General features: G+C 39.4%; 1 protein-coding gene across 1 annotated transcript in view; it reads left to right on the forward strand.

The window, feature by feature from the left end:
* The window catches only part of TRAF3 (TNF receptor associated factor 3), a 66,774-nt gene that overhangs the window by 3,439 nt on the left and 46,687 nt on the right, over positions 1 to 16,648 (forward strand). The window contains exon 3 of the mRNA XM_008629767.2: positions 10,903 to 16,499. The gene's annotated coding sequence lies outside the window, so the exon portion shown is untranslated. The remainder of the gene's footprint in view (positions 1 to 10,902; positions 16,500 to 16,648) is intronic.

A 16,648-nucleotide genomic window follows, 5' to 3' on the forward strand; every position in this document is an offset into this window, starting at 1 on the left:
AGGAATGCCATAAGTTGGAGTATTTCATAGTTCTGGTATTATTTTATATGGTTTCATAAAATGTTGATTTGTAAAATAGTTTTCTCTGATGTATAGAGGAAACATTTTGTAGATTATTTGCAGTGATAAAAGTTGCTATTAATTCTGTAGTATAATTTAAATGCTCTGAATGTATCTTTTCACACAAATACCAAGTGCTTCAGTCAAAAATGCTTGTGAAAGAAGTAATGAATCTTCCATTTTACATGTTTTAGTGATGACTGTATGGTAGCTCATAATTAGAAAAATTTAACATTTGGAGTAATAGTGGACTTTTGTCCGATGTTTTGGTTTCTGCATTAATATGAAAAACATGTTTTTGTAGATAAAGCAGGATAGGCGCACTGAAGACGAGCTCAAAATGCCATGAGTCTTTACAGCTTTCTTGGGTGTCTAGGAAAACAAGTAATTTGGATTTGATCTGTCTTGAAAAGTGTGTTGCAGATGCTAGTGTAAGATAAGAAGTGCCTTCCTGGCTGCCACTTTGTTCCTGCAAGTTTTGACATCTGTCACAAGAGAGAAGATGGTCCACTGCAGATGCCAGTGTAAAATCTAGGAGACCTGGAGGCTGGCTTTTGGTTTTTTCTCATTCCTGTAGATGTGTGTACTGTAAGCCTTCAAATTAGGGCCAAACCAACAAGGGGCTTTGATGTTGCAGTGCTGAGTGATGTGACATCATGTCCGAGTCCCAGGGGCAGAAGGGGGATTCCAGTCCAAGTTTCCTGCTTCCCTGGGGAGTATTCTCATCATCAAGCCACAGGCCAGTTAAGAGTAGTGTCACTTCCTTCTCTTGAAACTTTTTTCCATGCCAGGAAAAATCAAAATTCAGTGTGCCTAAGAAGCAGAGCAAGAGCAAGCATGATGTCTCAGTCAAGTGGTTAGGACTTTTTTTTAGGATTACCAGGTTTAGTGAAGACTTAGTCTGCTGATGCTTAGTTTTGTTTATTGTCTTCTGGTGCATTTGAACTTGATGTTCTTCCTGAGGTTATCAGCCTTGTCAGGATGTTTTCTTAAGCATGGAATATATGCTGGGAAAGAAAAGAGGAACTTGGGTGTTGCTCAGGTTAGGTGGTAGCTGACTGGGAGTTCCAAAAATAACTTTGGTGCATCTAGTGGCTTATTTTGTGTCTGGCTTCTTGCTCCATATACAGACCATTTTCCTGGTCTGTAATGACATGGGAGTAGCGGTACTTTCCTATGATCTGAGGACATAAAAATGATGAGGTGCTGAGACCCAGCAGGGCAGTAAGCGTCATCTGTTGATAAAGTGAGTGAATTACAAGTGCTGTGTGGAGGCATTCAGTCCTGCCTCCTCTGCAGAGCTGTGCCATCCTGCACTGTCAGCATTGTGGGACAGGAAACAGCACTTGCTTCACTCTTCCATTGATGCCCACAGCAAACATGCAGTGCCTCTGTCAAGCTGAATGTACAGGACAGAATTTTTTCAGTGGTAGCTGTTCTGCTGCTTGTACTTGTTCCTGGCTTTCTCCTTTGGATGTTCTAGAAAAGTAACATTTTTTTACTTATTTTATGGAGCCAGCTTACCTGATAATTGTGCCTAAAATAACTTTGTAGTAGCAAAGCTCAGCTCATAACCCAAATTGTGAATGGATTTTGTTTTGTAAGCTCATCTCTGTACATGTGAGAGGGAGATAATTGGAACAATTATTAGAGGTTTTTATAATGAAGATCTTGTGTGCTGTACCAGATTGACTGTGCCCTCTCTGTGTCTTTACACAGAGAGGAGCCTTGTGAGAGTAGGTTGCTTTGAGTGTTGAGGCTTGTAAATTAATGATTCGCAGATGTAAGTCTTGATTTTTGCATAGGAAGTAAAACTTCATAATTTTCATTTAACTTGTTCTTGTTTAATCTCCTGTAAACCATCCTAAGTGACTCCTCTTTCTGCATTTTACGCTGTTTAGTTACTAATGGATTGCTCTTGTCCGTGCTGTGCTTCTCTTCCATCTTGTTTGTCTGAACAGTATAAATGCTCTTAATTTCTCCAGCTGGTTCTTCTGATTCTTAGAAGTGACTTATTTTGACCTGCTTTCAGCCGGATTTCTTGTCATTTTAGAGTTGCTAAGGGACGACTTTTATTCCAGGGTGGTTTCGTCCTTGCAGTTGAGTGAAATAACTGCCTTCTCCCCTTTACTTCCTTTTATATCACTCTTTTTTTCTCTTGAAATAACCTGTTTCCAGGATTGTACTTATTTTCATGCTTCTGGCAAGTAATTTTTATCTGCAAAATCCACTTTTCTTTGACCTCTCTGTAGCTACCTGCTTCTCTGATTCCCTCTCTGCCCCACCTCCCACTCCAGGTGAATTAAAATGCTCTTGTCTTCCAGGTCACCAAAGATGCAGTGCAGTGTGCCCTACTCTTGTTTGAAGTACATATGTCTATGATTCTACACTTGCTCTTACTCCATCCTTTGCACTGTCCTCTTTTCTGTTTAGCACAACATCCTTGAGAAGATGTTGTGCTTGGGAATGTTTTTATCATTATGTCTGTTGTGGTTGAACTTGATTAGGATACCAGTTCTATATTCAATAGGTGAAGGTAAAGTGCTTGTGGTTGTAAAATGCCATGTTCTCAAAATGCTACCATTTAGCTGGCAGTTCGAGTAGGAGGAGGTTGGAGACCTAAAACAATGAATACTACTGAGTTGCATGTGTGCAATCTCCAGCAGTGTTGGAACCCTTTGATGCAGTAGTATTTTCATTGCATTCTAAAATTCAGTGTTTCGGGTAGGGGGGATAAAGCATTTGTGCTAACTTCATTTGAAATTAATGACATGCAGTATTACTTGAAGTCAGTAATATCCTGTTCTCTGTCAGGAGTTGAATCATGTTTCTATCTACAGAACCTGAGCATGCTATAGTTCAGATTAGCAAATACATCTCACTACTCACCCATGGTGTCAATATGTGATGGAAATGTCAATGAATCCTATGCTGTAGTTCAGCTAGTAGATATTGCTGTTGTGTTGTTTATCCTGTTTGGCAGGTGGTTTTTGTAGCTGTGTGGTTTTGAGCATGAACAGAAGAATTCTCTTGCAATCTCTATGAAGATAAAACAGGTTTATTGTAATTTGTGTATTGAATTTCATCAGATATTTTTCACTAGCTGGCACCATACATTTCCCCTATTCCTCTTTCCTTTTTGCAAATTCTTGAGAACTGCGCTTTTGTTTTGAAAAGGATTATTTAGACATGCAAATTTCAGTATTTTAGCCAGTAAGATCTTGAGGGAATTTTGGGGGATTTACTCTTTTGGCAGTTGGTGTGGTTTGGTTGGTGTTTGGGCTTTGTTGTTGTTGTTGTGTTGGGGTTTTTTTGTTTGGTTGGTTTTGTGTGTACTTCTATTTGCTTTTTAAAGACAGATTTAGGACAAGCAAATAAATATCTACCCACTGCATTCTATATATTTTTACAGAGGAGACTCTTTCAAAATAAATGAGGAAGAAGCTTGGAATTTTCCTGTTTGTGTAAATAAAGCTTTTAGTACATATAGCCAAAGTATGATGCTGTAATTTTGCAGAATTCATTACTAAGATTTTGGTGGTGCTTTTTGGTTTTGGTTTTGTTGTTTTTTTTTTTAATATGAACTCTCAGTGTATTAGGTGACTGTTTTGAGATGAGGTAGGGCAGACAGACTTTAAAAGTCTCTGAGCTGTACATAAAAAGGCAGTTATTCCAGAACAAGAGTGTCCATATGCTGAGTTAATTGGAAAAGTTCAAAGTAGTTGAAGCCTTACTTAAAATGTTGTGATTTATATAATGAACGCAGAGAACAAAAGGCAATGAGGAAAAAGCCTACTTCTTATGGATCCATTTATACATAAGTTCTGTCGTGTATGTTGGCAAGAGATAAATGGTGGAAGTTTGCAACAGGCATCATGCTACACACTTTATTGATGCTTGCAATAAATGGCTGCCCATCTCCCATAGGATGTTTTTTAGCAGAATTGCAACATGATGATGTCTGGGAATGCATGACTTCATCTTAGATTGGGGTTTTTCAGTGTTCTGTACACTTTAGAGGTAGTGACATCTCTGTTTTGCTTTCTGAGGGCAAGTTGAAACATGCCTAAGGTAGCTGGCACTGCTGCACAGTTATTGTTGTTTGAGGTTTTTAATAAATTTCTAACTAAAATCTTCCTAAAATCTTATCTCCTGGTTAAACAAATGTCTTGTTGTACTTAATATTTCTATGTGAATGTAATGTGGTTGTGTGCAGAAAAAGGGACCCTGCTTGTCTATGAAGAAAGGGTTTGGCTTCTCTTGTAGCTAATCAGATTTTATAGAGTATTAATTAGGCCATGTGCTAAAGTACCAGTTGTTAACACCTCCAGACTCAAATATTTGTCATGTTAAAGAAGGGGGAAAAATGGTGAGCTCTCCATTAGGTGGTGCTGCTGAGATTGAAATATTTATATACCTAGTGGAAGCAGGCTTCTGCCTAGAACTATTTCCATGTCTGTATTTTTCTTTTTAAGGTCTTCTCTTTATTAAAAAAACTTTCCAAAGGCAGGAATACTTGCTAAGGTATGTGGTTTTTTTCAGTTTGAAGTGATTAGATAGAATAGTAAAAACACAGACTGTCGCCATGGGAAGGTATGGAAGGAGTCAATCATATGCTTTTTGTGTGGGTGATTTAGATTTTAGCACCTGCCTCTGTTGTAGCTCTCATCTGTTCAAGTATTGACTCTGTTATGTTCGTACCCTGCTTCTGTGTAGATAGGGGTACTGTAGCATTAAAGAAATGCAGTCTCAAGAAATACTTGATTTTAAAATCCAGAAATTAATTAGACTGACCATTACAGCAGAAACCCTCTTGTGAATCTTTTGAGTTCCTGTGATCTCTTTTACGCTGTCTACTAGCATTTAATTTTAAAGAGCCGTGTTGACAAGCACATCATGACGGCATCTTTGCCTAAAGCCTGACTGATTAGTGACTTCAGAAAAACCTCAGGGAACAAAGATGGTGCTACACACAGAAGCACTGAGTACCATCTTAAATGCTGTAGGTCCTCCCCTGTGGTGTGAAGTTGATGCTTGGAAAGTATGTGATCTTCCATATGGCTAAACTCTTTATCTGCCAGTTCTACATGTGACTTGGCATCTGGAGTACTAAACACCTGTGATTAGACCCTTGACTCTCTCTGCAGTAGTTAGAGCTGAGATATGAACTAAATTAAAAGTGAATTTGTTAAGTACTCCTTGCTGGTGGGATTGCTTCAAAGACAGAATGAGGTTGCTGAGCTCTTTGAATTCTCCCACACCACAGGGCTGTAAGTAGAAAAAAACCCAAACCCTCATTTTTAGAAATGGTGTTGGCCAAGAGCAATAGAGCTAGTCACAATGGGTTCTATTTTCATTACAGGTAGAAGTATTTTTAGTGTGATTTACAGAATCAAGGTAGCTATAACCAGCTAGCAAAAAAAGTTTAGGGGCATTAATTAGCTCTGAGAAAGAAATGCAAGAGGTGCACTTTTTCATAAGAAGCTGAGGACTAATCTCTTTTTCTTTCTTTTGAAGATGATGTAGCTTGGCAAAAATCCACTTCTTAGAATTGGGAAGTTTAAATCATTTCAGATCTAGCAGCTGGAAACCTAGCTTAACGGAGTTGACCTGTGTTTACCAGCTGTTGAAGTGTTGTGAGAGCCAGTGGATGTCACGTGCAATTTTCTGTTTTCAAAAAGAGAAATTGAGAAGTTTGCAAAATTCTTTGTTGGCTTACTGTAACCTTGGCCAGGATTTGTGTGATTGCCAGATGCTGTTAGTTCCTCAAAATACAGCAGGTTCAAGTAATAGGCAGGGGGATAGTTCTTCTTGGTCTTAATAATCTATTTTGGAATAACTCAGTGTGATAACTGGTAAAATGGACAAGCTGTTGTGTGAGAGAACTTGGCCATTAGTGTTTTTATCAGTTTGCTAATAATAACTTAGAGCTTGCTAATAATAACCCTTAAAGGGGCAATTAAAAGATAGCAGCTATGATGTCATCCAGCCATAGAACTTCAAATCAAATGAGAACTTGTCATTCCTCAGTTACGTGATTGGCTTGGTGAGTGAGGCCAAAGCCGAAGGTGGAAATGAATCAGGAAGGAAGAAAGTTGTGCTTGGTCACCCTGAATAGGAAGCCTTGAACCTGGCATTGTCCAGGATAGTGCACAGAGAGAAGGCTAATAGTATTCTGCACTCTCTTGGTACATCCTTAAATATTAACAAAACTTAGCCTTACCTCTTCCCTCCTACCTTGACTTTCAACTGGTTAGGAGACTAACTGTGTTTACAGGCTAAGATTTGGCAATTAACAGCATTTGTCACTGCATTTTGCTATGCTTGGATTCCAGACTGAGGAATAACTGTTGATCCTTCAGGCAAAATGACATCCAGCAGCATTATCCCATGCTGATACCATGTTGATCAGAGAGGTTGTAGTCAGGACAGTCAGGGAAGAAGTGATAACATATTATAGTGTATTGAGGATGTGCCTTGTTTATTTTTAGGTGAAGAAGGTAATGAGGGGAGGCCTAGGGAGTGATAAGAGCAGGGCTGTAGTACCCCCACCAAAAATGAGTGGGATGGTGAAACGTATTTCTGTTTCTTTAAAAAAAAAGTAGTAAATAAAAGATCAAACATGAGATTTTGCATAAATGAAGGGTTTTCTTTGCACAGGTATCTTTTGAGAAAGGAATACATGTCCCACACACCTGTGCAAGAATTTACTGATATACTGAAAGCTCTTGATAATGCATATGGATGCCTGTCTCAAGTTATTAAATGAAATGGTAGAGCCTGATGTTAAGACAAAATGCAATGTGTCAGGCTTGGTGCTGTTACTGACACCAAAATGAAATCATGTATCTCCACCACTTAGAGTGGGCCCAGAACTGCAGAGTACTGGAACTCTGTACCTTTAAACATAGCGTTTGTCACCACTGAACACGAGTTTTATGTTGTATGACAATGTCAAGTGAACTGTCAAAGCCAAGTCATGATTTTAGGTTTGGGTTTGGTTGGGTTTTTTTTGGTTTTTTTTTTTGTTTTTTTTTTTTTTTTTTTTTTTTGTTGTTGTTGTTGTTGTTGGGGTTTTTTGGTTTTTTTTGTGTTTTTGTTTTTTTGGTTTTTTTTTTTTTTTTTTTGTTGTTGGGTTTTTTTGGGTTTTTTTGTGTTTTTGTTTTTTTGGTGTTTTTTTTTTTGTTTTTGTTTTTTTTTGGGTTTTTTTGGTGTTTTTTGTTTTTTGGGGGTTTTTTTGTTGCTGCAAGCATAGTAAATTCCAAGGAAGAGGTGTGAAGACCAAATAAAGATGTACCAATATCTTAGTATAGTAGTCAGTTACCAGGGCTCAAGCATCAGAGCCTATTGCCAAGTATTACATACACTAAGTGAAATAGAAACAAGAGCATTTAGTGAGTGTTTTAATAATGTTTATGTATGGCTTTGTTCCCTATTACAGCTCCCTGAACCCATATGACACATTCCTTAAACTGAAGTCTTTCTGTTCTTCTGGTCTCTACTCATTTTCCTGTAAATAGAAATGTTTTTAAGAAAGCTTTAATGTTTACATGCAAGTGACTTCTGAGGTGCTATTTCCTACTGCTACCCTACATATCCAGGTACTCACTGCAAGAGTAAAGAGGCTAATGCATAACAGCTGTAAATTAATAGAGAAGAAGAGTTCAGCTTCTATTGTTCTAAGCTCATGGAGGGTATTAATCTGTTTTCACTAACTGGAAAAAGTGGTGACTGGGGTCATTCTTTCTGCAGATACCCAGTGTGGTCAGTCAGTCCTCTTTGACAGTATTACAGCTTTGCTATGACTGTGGCAGAACTAGTTAGAAGATCCAAACTAACGAACTTCGGAAAAGCAGGCAGTATGAGAATTGAAATCAGGCTGATGAATTTTCAGCATTACGTTAACTGGTAAAACTGATCTACTGCCGATACCGAGTGAGGGAGGAATGCATGGGGGAAATAGATGTTGGAGAGTTACACATTTTAAATCGGTAACCACTGCCTGCAGTTTGCCCATATGTAGTTGTTTCTGGTGGCTGTCTAAACACAGAAGGCTTCAGGGTTGTCTCCAATGTGTACTCAGACTCGTGGATAGTTGGACTGGAGGTGTGAAGTCTGGGAAGCCAATATTTGATACAGGGGACTTTGCAGGCAGAGCACTGTAGAAAGACACAAGTCTCCATTACAGTAATAGGAGTCTTTCATGTGTGGAGTGGTGTTCTGCCTGCTTTCATCTTCTCCTTTTTCTCATTCACCAGAGGCCTGGATCAGGGGCTGGACTATAGGCTGGAACATGGCTGTTTGCTGCTGCAAGGATTTCTTTTTCTATTTCATCCTTTATCTCTGGTCTAGGTTTTTTATTAGTATTTTATTTCTTGTGTGATTGTTTTGTTTTGTTTGGAGGTTTTTTTCTAATTTGCAATGTGAGTTTTGTGTTTTAGATTACTGTACTGAGATTCTTCCCTGTACCATGTGGAGATACAGCATTAGAAAAGAATTACTGAAGCTTCTCTGCTGTTATGTTCCTATCTGAATCGAGGCAATGGGTTTTATGGTGTGACCTTAGCTTACGAGAGTAGCTCCAAGGGTTCTGAGCTCTGTAGGGCCATCTTGCAAAGTAGCAGATTAAGCTTGCTCCAGCATGATTTCCAGATGTTTAACATTGTAGGAAGAGCTATGCTTGCTCTTGAGATTTGAGTGGAAGACCTAAGGCAGACCACAAAGCCAGTATTTTTCTGTTGTAGTTTTTTGGTAAGGCAAATGGGGAGTGAAGCCTGCCAGTTCATGGAGGGTGAAGGCTTATATCCATATGTGGATAAACATGGGTGAAGTCTGTGTAAGTACAGCGCTGTCAAGACTGTCCAGAAGAGTCTAGCTGAAGGTGAGAGGCAGTGTTCAGCTGTCCCAAGGAAACAGAGCTGTGGTGCTGTTTGTTTTCCATGTGAATTGATGGACACCTTGGGAACTGTGCTGAGGACCCAAGAGATTGCGTTGGTAATTACAACATAAAAATGTTGCTTTTTACTTGAGTACTGCAGCTGCATTGCTGGTCTTGGTCTGTATGTTCCAGGCATAGAATTTAGGCGTGCAGAGGAATGAGTGCATTGGCAAGTGACAGAAAGAAACATGCTTTTTGTTTTCTATTCTGCATGTGCTTTTTTCTCTTTTTCCATAATTACAGGTTGCTTCTGTTGTGCAGTGGAGGCAGCCCCCATCACTAGGTTTCAGTTTAAAAGAAGCATATAGTTACTTGAGTCAGAAGACCTTTCTCATTCATTCTTCTGTTACCATCAACGTGGCTTTTTCTGGCAAATACATAGGTAAAGTAAATTGTCTATGAGAAGAAAAGTGAGATGGGATGTTGATGGCATTCGTGGGAAATGAGAATGTTTCAGTAGGACAGAATGCTTTAGAAAGGAGTTGCATCACCAAAAGCAGTTAATAAGGACTACAGAAACAGTTGTTCATATATTGTGTTATGGAGCACCAGCACTAAGGGTTGGCTGAATATGAACTTAACTGTCTGAATTTAAGCTTCTGATCATGCATGTCCCCCTGAATGCTTTGTGGCCTTCTAGAAAAGTTGTATTGTACTATCATGGTAATAGAATTACACTACTTCAGTACTAAAACAAATGTGGTCTCTGTGCTTTTGACACTTCACATAGTAGGCTTTAGTTTATGATCAGCTTCATAATTTAAAGTGTCTTTTAGTACTCTAATCCTGATATTTGTGCATTTGTGATCCATGACACTAATTGAAAATATTTATTGAATTTCCAACTTTCAGAAAGTTGTGTGATGAAAAGGCTTACTCTTAAGTATCATTACAAATATTTTAAAAGCAGCAACTAAAATATCATCTGCATTTTTAAATTGGTAATTTTTAGCAGATTAAGAGGAATAATATAACCTGTGCAATGTTCTAAACTTATTCTTTGGTTTTTAAATACAATCCCTAAACTGTTATCAGTCCTCTGAAAACTGAGGAAAGATTCCTTCATTCAAGCTACTTTACTGTGTTGGAGTAAACTGGATTTTATATTGTAGTTGTATTGCAGAATATTTTCCTTGTTAAAATGAGGAAGGAATACTGTTCAGTTCATTACTGACAATGATTCTTGGCTCTCTTACTAGCTTTTAAAAGTAAAGTGAAAATGGAAGAACTAAGATGGGATCATGCTTTCTTGTAAATACATTCTGACTGGCTCACTAATTCTCTACAAGAATAAAACTGCTTGCTTTAACTACTTCAGTTCTTAGTGTCACAGCTCAGAAATGGCAACAATGTGCTAACCAAAATTTTATGTTTTAATACCATTTGGTGGTAGTCTAAAAGCTACCTCTGTTTCCAGTGTTCACATTTCCATCCTTTAATACCAGAGTGTAAGTCTTTCCTGTGCTGAGTAGGTTGAAGAACAGTAGCCAGTAAAATTAGAGCCATGTTGTGAAATGGAGCGTGCGTCTCAGATAGTTTCTTTTCTTGGTTTTGGTTTGGGTTAACAGAAGTATCTTTACATCTGCAGTTTCTGGAAATTTAAGAACACTGTGAATCTCTGGCCAATAAAAATTTTCCCATTATGTAAAACATTCTTGTAGATATGCTTGACTCACTAAGTGATGGTGGTGGTGACTTCCTCCATGAAGTACACAGACTTTTGCAATGAGTTTTCTAGTGAACTAGTAAGTCTCAGTGCAGCTTTTTGATTTGCTATAGTTTGTAAGGGTTTGGTGCAGCCTTTACCTACTATTTCTCTTTTCTGCCTTCAGTCTTGTGAGAACTGTTTCTGTATATTAATAGGAGATGCTTGAAACCGACTTGACTTGTTTGTTTCCCGGCAGGAAAGCCTAAGTGCTTAGGCTTTAACTCAATCAAGACCAGCTCTCAGCAGTGGGAAACAATATATTTATCTGTTGGAAGCACAGACTGCAGTCTTGTGTGTCACTGGGGTTTGTGTTGTGAATTTTTTTCATGTAAACAGGTACGTAGGAACAATCCTTATGCTGTGTATGCTTTTAATGTGTACGTTGAGAAACCTCATGACAGTTGTGTGAGTTGGGGTTTTTTTCTTGGTGGAGATTTTTGGCTTTTTTTTTTTTTTTTTTTTTTTTTTTAGTATTAGTATTAGTATCATTGCATGACACTGTGAAGTACCTTGCTCTCCTTTGTGTTTTCACATCTTTAAGTTGATGGTATTAATTTAACAAATCATCTTCAGTGCCTGGGCTCGGTTTAGTTATGAATGAGGGTGATACCTCAAAAGTTAAAACAAGTTTCATTCTCATTTCTATGAATAAAAACCCTCTTGTAGCATTGTTCTATCTCGTGTGTCTTGCACACAATCAGAATGGACTATCTGGCAAGTTCTGCATTCTGCCTGATGGACTTAAGTTGCATGATAGTATATGGAGGCTTGGTTTTTTGTTTCATCAGTTGTATTTGCAAGGAAGGTAAGCAAATTATTATCTCTATTTCACAAAAAAATATTTCCCTCAGATGTTTGATTTCAAATAGATTAAAAATATGATTAGAACTCATAGGTGGTAACCAGCTTCCTCAGTCAGCCACAGCCTAATTTGGAAAACTGCATTTAACCTTAGTTGCAAGAGCAGAAAGTGTCCTTAATCCTTTAGAACAGTACCTTAAATGTGTTTGGGGTTGTGCTTTCCTTCCTTGTTTCACTCTACTTTTTCTGGAGTTTAAAAAGAAATTATGCTCCTTAAAAAAAAGTTAGTCCTGTTTGCCTTCAGTTTAAGCTTTAAATTAGGAACGGATAAAAGAAGTGAAACGTGCTCCTTTCAACTTCTTGACATGAACATAGGAAATTCATCAGTCCTTCAGGTGAGTGATGGGGGTTGTGTCTTTGGAGAGGAGCAGCAGGTGATGCTCTGGGACTATCCTGTGGCTTTTTCCTCCGAACAGGTACAGCTTTATAAAGCTGGAAGGTAGAGAGGCTCTTTCAGAATTCTCTGTGGAAAGGGATAAAAATTAAGCTTTTTTGCTACACTATTACTAGACCATATGTTAAGCACTGTGACCAAGAACTTCATGTCGGTAATAAATTATGTGAATTAATGATGCTGTTTATATACAGAAGTTCATGTTCTTGTCACAATAAGTTATTTTTGTAGGTTCACATAACAGTATAACAAGTCCTTTTTAGGTTGTGATCTAGAAGCAACATCTGAAGGGTGCAGGAAAAGGAAGTAGTGTGCTGGAATAATTGGACACTCTCTTGGCCTTTTCTCTTTCTCTTTTACCCTCCCACACAGGACCATGAATAATTTATGAAGCAGACTTGCTATCTTTCTGTAAGATGGTTTTTTTTCCTTGGCTACGTCTTCTAAGTTGGTGCTAGGTGTTTGGTGGTGTTTTCCTAAGAAATGCTGTGTGCCTCTGTGCTGGTGAGTAAATGCCTGCCAGAAAGCAACTAGGCTACACATGGCTGTCCTGAAGTAATTTTCACTGTCCTGAGGGTGTTAAGGTTAAGAAGTGTTAAGGTGCTAGTCTTAGACTAACTGCAGAAACAAAAAAAATAATTAAAGACCTTATTTTACTATGTATATTAGGTTTTTAGGGGAAAGGGATATTTTTGGTCCTTCTTCTCCACAACTTTGCCAAGCTGTAATTGTTTTATTGTTCCTTATTTCTAGTTATTTTTGCATTTTTGACAGTTCCCAGCTTAAGACTGGAGTCCTATTATACAAGGTAATAAATATGAAGAGATGGGAACTTGGTAGGTGTCCAGGTAAGATTAGAGAAAGGGGATCTGTTCCCCAACAAAGGAGAATAGAAATATACAGAAGTGCTCTAAGACACGCAGAAAGTCTTTGATAGCTTTTCTGATCTTTTTTTCTGTTTCAAAGCCAACAGGCCTCTCTTTCCCCTTTTCAAAATTGTGATCATGTTTTTAAAATGTTGTATGTCATGTGGTCTGCAAACCAAGGAAGGGATTTGAAGCTGAAGATGACCTTTAGTGGTAAATTATTTTCAAGAGATAAAAGTTTAAAATAAAACTAACTAAAACTTTGTTTGGGAGCCTAAACTGGGTATATATTGTCCACTACAGAAACTGCAAAGTTAACTAAGCCATGTTAGAAGAAAAATAGTAAAATCACTGTTTTAGTGCATGGGAATTCAGGAGCCCCTGCGAGGAGTAAGCAAAGGACTTGTGCACAGCTTTGAGAAATTAATCTTCCTCCCATCTGTTGGTGGGGGGGTAGGTAGTAGTTGTGTTCATTGTACCTGAGTCTGTACCTTTGTTGCCCATTATATTGGCCTTTTAAAGGAGAGGAAACCTTTGAAACATGCCCCTAAAACCAGCCAGCCTTTGCACTGCTTTGAGCCAAACCCCCAAAGGACGCATCTACGTCTTAACTATCCCATTTCCTTTCTGCTTATCCCCATATAACATGCTCTGATTGCTGGCTGCTGCCCCTCTCCTGGGGGCTGCAGAAGCTGGGGGTGTGTGCTGAAGGGCTGTGGAGGTTTCTGAGCTTTCCATGTCATTGCCAGCATGAGATCAGCCCTGCCTAATGTTCCAGTGAGGCTGAACCAGAGGAGACTGGGCAGGATGCTCCCCCAAGGAAGACCTGGATCTCCAGGAATAATAGATTGCTGATGGTAGGCAGCTGTGATGAGCTAAAAGATCTGGCCTTGAGCCTGGCTCTGCAGGATGCAGAAGGAAGGAGGGGTGGAAAGCAGTGATGAGCCTGTTGTTTCAAATGAGCCAACAACTGGCTGATTGACACTGAGGGCTCATGGTTGCTTCCTTTGCTCTTAAATGCAGCTGTCGAGAGTGGAGGGGAATGGAGGTAACTCAAATTATAAATCAGACTTCTAGTGTCCAGAGAGGCAGTGGGCATAATTTAAGAGAAAAAAAGATAAAATTCCGTCTGAATACAAGAAAAGGTTTTGACTGGGGGTGTGCTCAAGCACTGCAACAGGCTGCCCAGGAGTGGTGGTAGAGTCACTCTCTGCAAATACTCAAAACCCGATGGGTGGCTGTGCTTGGCAGCTCTGCTTGACCCTGCCTGGACAGAGGGGCTGGGCTGGATGGTCTCCAGATGTCCCTTCCAGCCCCACCCCTTCTGTGAAAGCTTCTTTAATATTTGGATGTATTCTTTTGCTGCTGTTGTGGAACACTTGGGGAATAATTACAAATGCCCCTGCTGGGCACTTGTCTCAGAAATGCTGCTGTTGTGTAATCATGGCAGTTTTAATTGTATAGGGAATGCATCCAAGTGCTAAGTAGTTAATTGACTAAACTCCCCAATTTAAGCAACAAAAGCAAAAAAAATCCACCAGTATCTCCCCTTCCCTGAACCGAGAAAACACCAAAACATCCTAAACGTTAGAAGACTTTTTGGTTTTAATCTCTTAAAATATTATGGTTATGAGAATAAAAGGTAGCTTTATTGTAACAAAACTGTTTATTATTTTCCCCTCATTCCCTATAGTTTTGCTACAAATTACTCTCCCCAGATTATCCTGTGAAAAATGAAGTAAAAGGTAGGCAGGAACATGAGAGGAGGAGCAGCAGAGAGAATCCTAAGAGATCCCACCAAACTCTGCAGTTTATCCCTTTCGGCCCCCAACTAGGGGGACATGAGATGATTCGAAGGAACTTTCTTGCAGCTGTGTTTCTTTGCCGGGCTCTTTCAGCCCTCCCCTGATTGCATTTTGCACAGCCCTCAGAAAGACTGCAGTGCAGTAGTTGGCAGGGAGGGAATTACTAGGAGGGAAAATTAAGCTGTGGTGGCTTCTCTTGCAGTGTGGTGTTGCTGAGATCTGCATTTTGAAGGAGGTAATGAACGGCTGCCTTTGGGTTTCCAATTCGGAAGTCTGGAAGCTTGCAAAAAAAGAAAGGGATGTGGATAAGTTTTCATTAAATGTCCCTAGAGTGTGCATGGCATGCTGGACAGCCACTAAGCTTATTGATGCAGTGGTTTGGGTTTTTTTCTTGGTACAAAACACCTGCAGTTTCTGCCCAATACTTTGTTTTTAATCCTGTGTGCTCAGAGTGTGGAGAATAAGGTAAGGTACTTTTTGTTGCCTAACATATAAATGATAATGGAAGTAATTTCTGTATGTTGTAGCATGCAACAATAACTGTGCTTGTTGGAAAGTAAAAGTTTTGATTGCCTTTTTTATTGCTTGTAATTCATTGAAATTCTTTGTAATAATTTCCCTGAATTATCTAGTATATTCAAGTTGAGAAACAGTTATGTGTACTTCATTAGTATTAAAAGATGTTTTTTTGTAGTCAGTTTTCACTTTGGTTTTGCAATATGATACGGAATTATTTTCAAGAACAGCGTTCTGAGAATGTTCCTCTTTTTATGTTAATCTTAAGAGCTAAATCCCCAATCCTTTCTATGTCTTACCAATATTTTTGGATTTTTTTTTTTCATGCCAGATTTTTAAGGGCATAGCACTGTCATAGTGCTGCTGTTCAGCTGTGGAATGCACTTGTTCAGTAAGAATGAAACTTCGGAGGCACCGTAATTCTTTGTGTCTTGGGAGGGGAGGGAGAGGCTGAAAGTGCAAAACTCCCTGCACTAAATTCGGATTTATACCTAAGTATACGAAGGAACAGTGGCCCAGGGTCATTGATATAATCGGTGTCTGAGCTCAGGATGGGTGCTAAGAGTTTTAGAACTTCAGTTTTTTGCTGTGTTAATATGTAAATGTTTAGTACAGAAATTTGTACTACTTTCAGCATATCTCTAGTATCATGGGCTGACTTGTAATTAATATACTGTTTTGGTGGGGAAAGTGTACAGTTGCAGATTTCCTTTTTGTATGAGTAAGCATGTATTCCTGGAGTTTTCTATAAATCTCAGTGCTGGGCTACTTTTCCAGGTATTGTGTTTCTAGAATGAGCCAGATTGGGCTTTCCTTGGCCTGTGTGTATTTTGTCAGAATCTGCAACCACTCATTAGCATATTACTTATTATGATTATGGTCCAAAGTAGCATTGCTGCTACTTTGTTGGTAGCAGTAGCCTTTCCTTTCCACTTCCTGAGGACCAAAGGTGAATTGTAGCACGTGACTAAGATCAAAAAAAATCAGCCACAAAAACCCCTGTTTTATAGCTATGGAAATTTGTGGCATTCCTCCTGACTGGCTAAATGTTATCTTGGTCTCATGTTACAAAGTCCCACACTTGAGCTGTGGCAATGGGAGTGAAAGCCCAGCGCGTTTAGAGTCAGGTAAGCATTTCTGTGACTGTGTGCCCTTCTGTAGCCAGCTGTGTGTAACTGCTGAGGCTGATCCATGTCCGCAGCACTGTGTGCAGGATGACAGCTGGGAGCACGCTGCCAAGCTGGGCCTTCGGTGCCGGTCTGCTCAGTGCCACCCGGGAACGTCGCTGCCCTGGCACCACGGAATAGCCGCCCGGCTTGGTCACAGCTCACGGGCACTGTTGGACTCTGGGGTAGGTGGGTGCAAAGTTCACTGGCAAGAGTTGAGCAGCTGAAATTCCTGTAATGTGCTTTGGCTCTGTGTTGTACATGGCCAGGTGAGGTTACTGCTGTGTGCTCACAAAAAGTTGGCCGTGACGTGTAAAGATGAGAGAGGCTGTGA

This window comes from Corvus brachyrhynchos, unplaced genomic scaffold (assembly GCF_000691975.1).
Source record: "Corvus brachyrhynchos isolate BGI_N302 unplaced genomic scaffold, ASM69197v1 scaffold1, whole genome shotgun sequence".
Taxonomy (NCBI): domain Eukaryota; kingdom Metazoa; phylum Chordata; class Aves; order Passeriformes; family Corvidae; genus Corvus; species Corvus brachyrhynchos.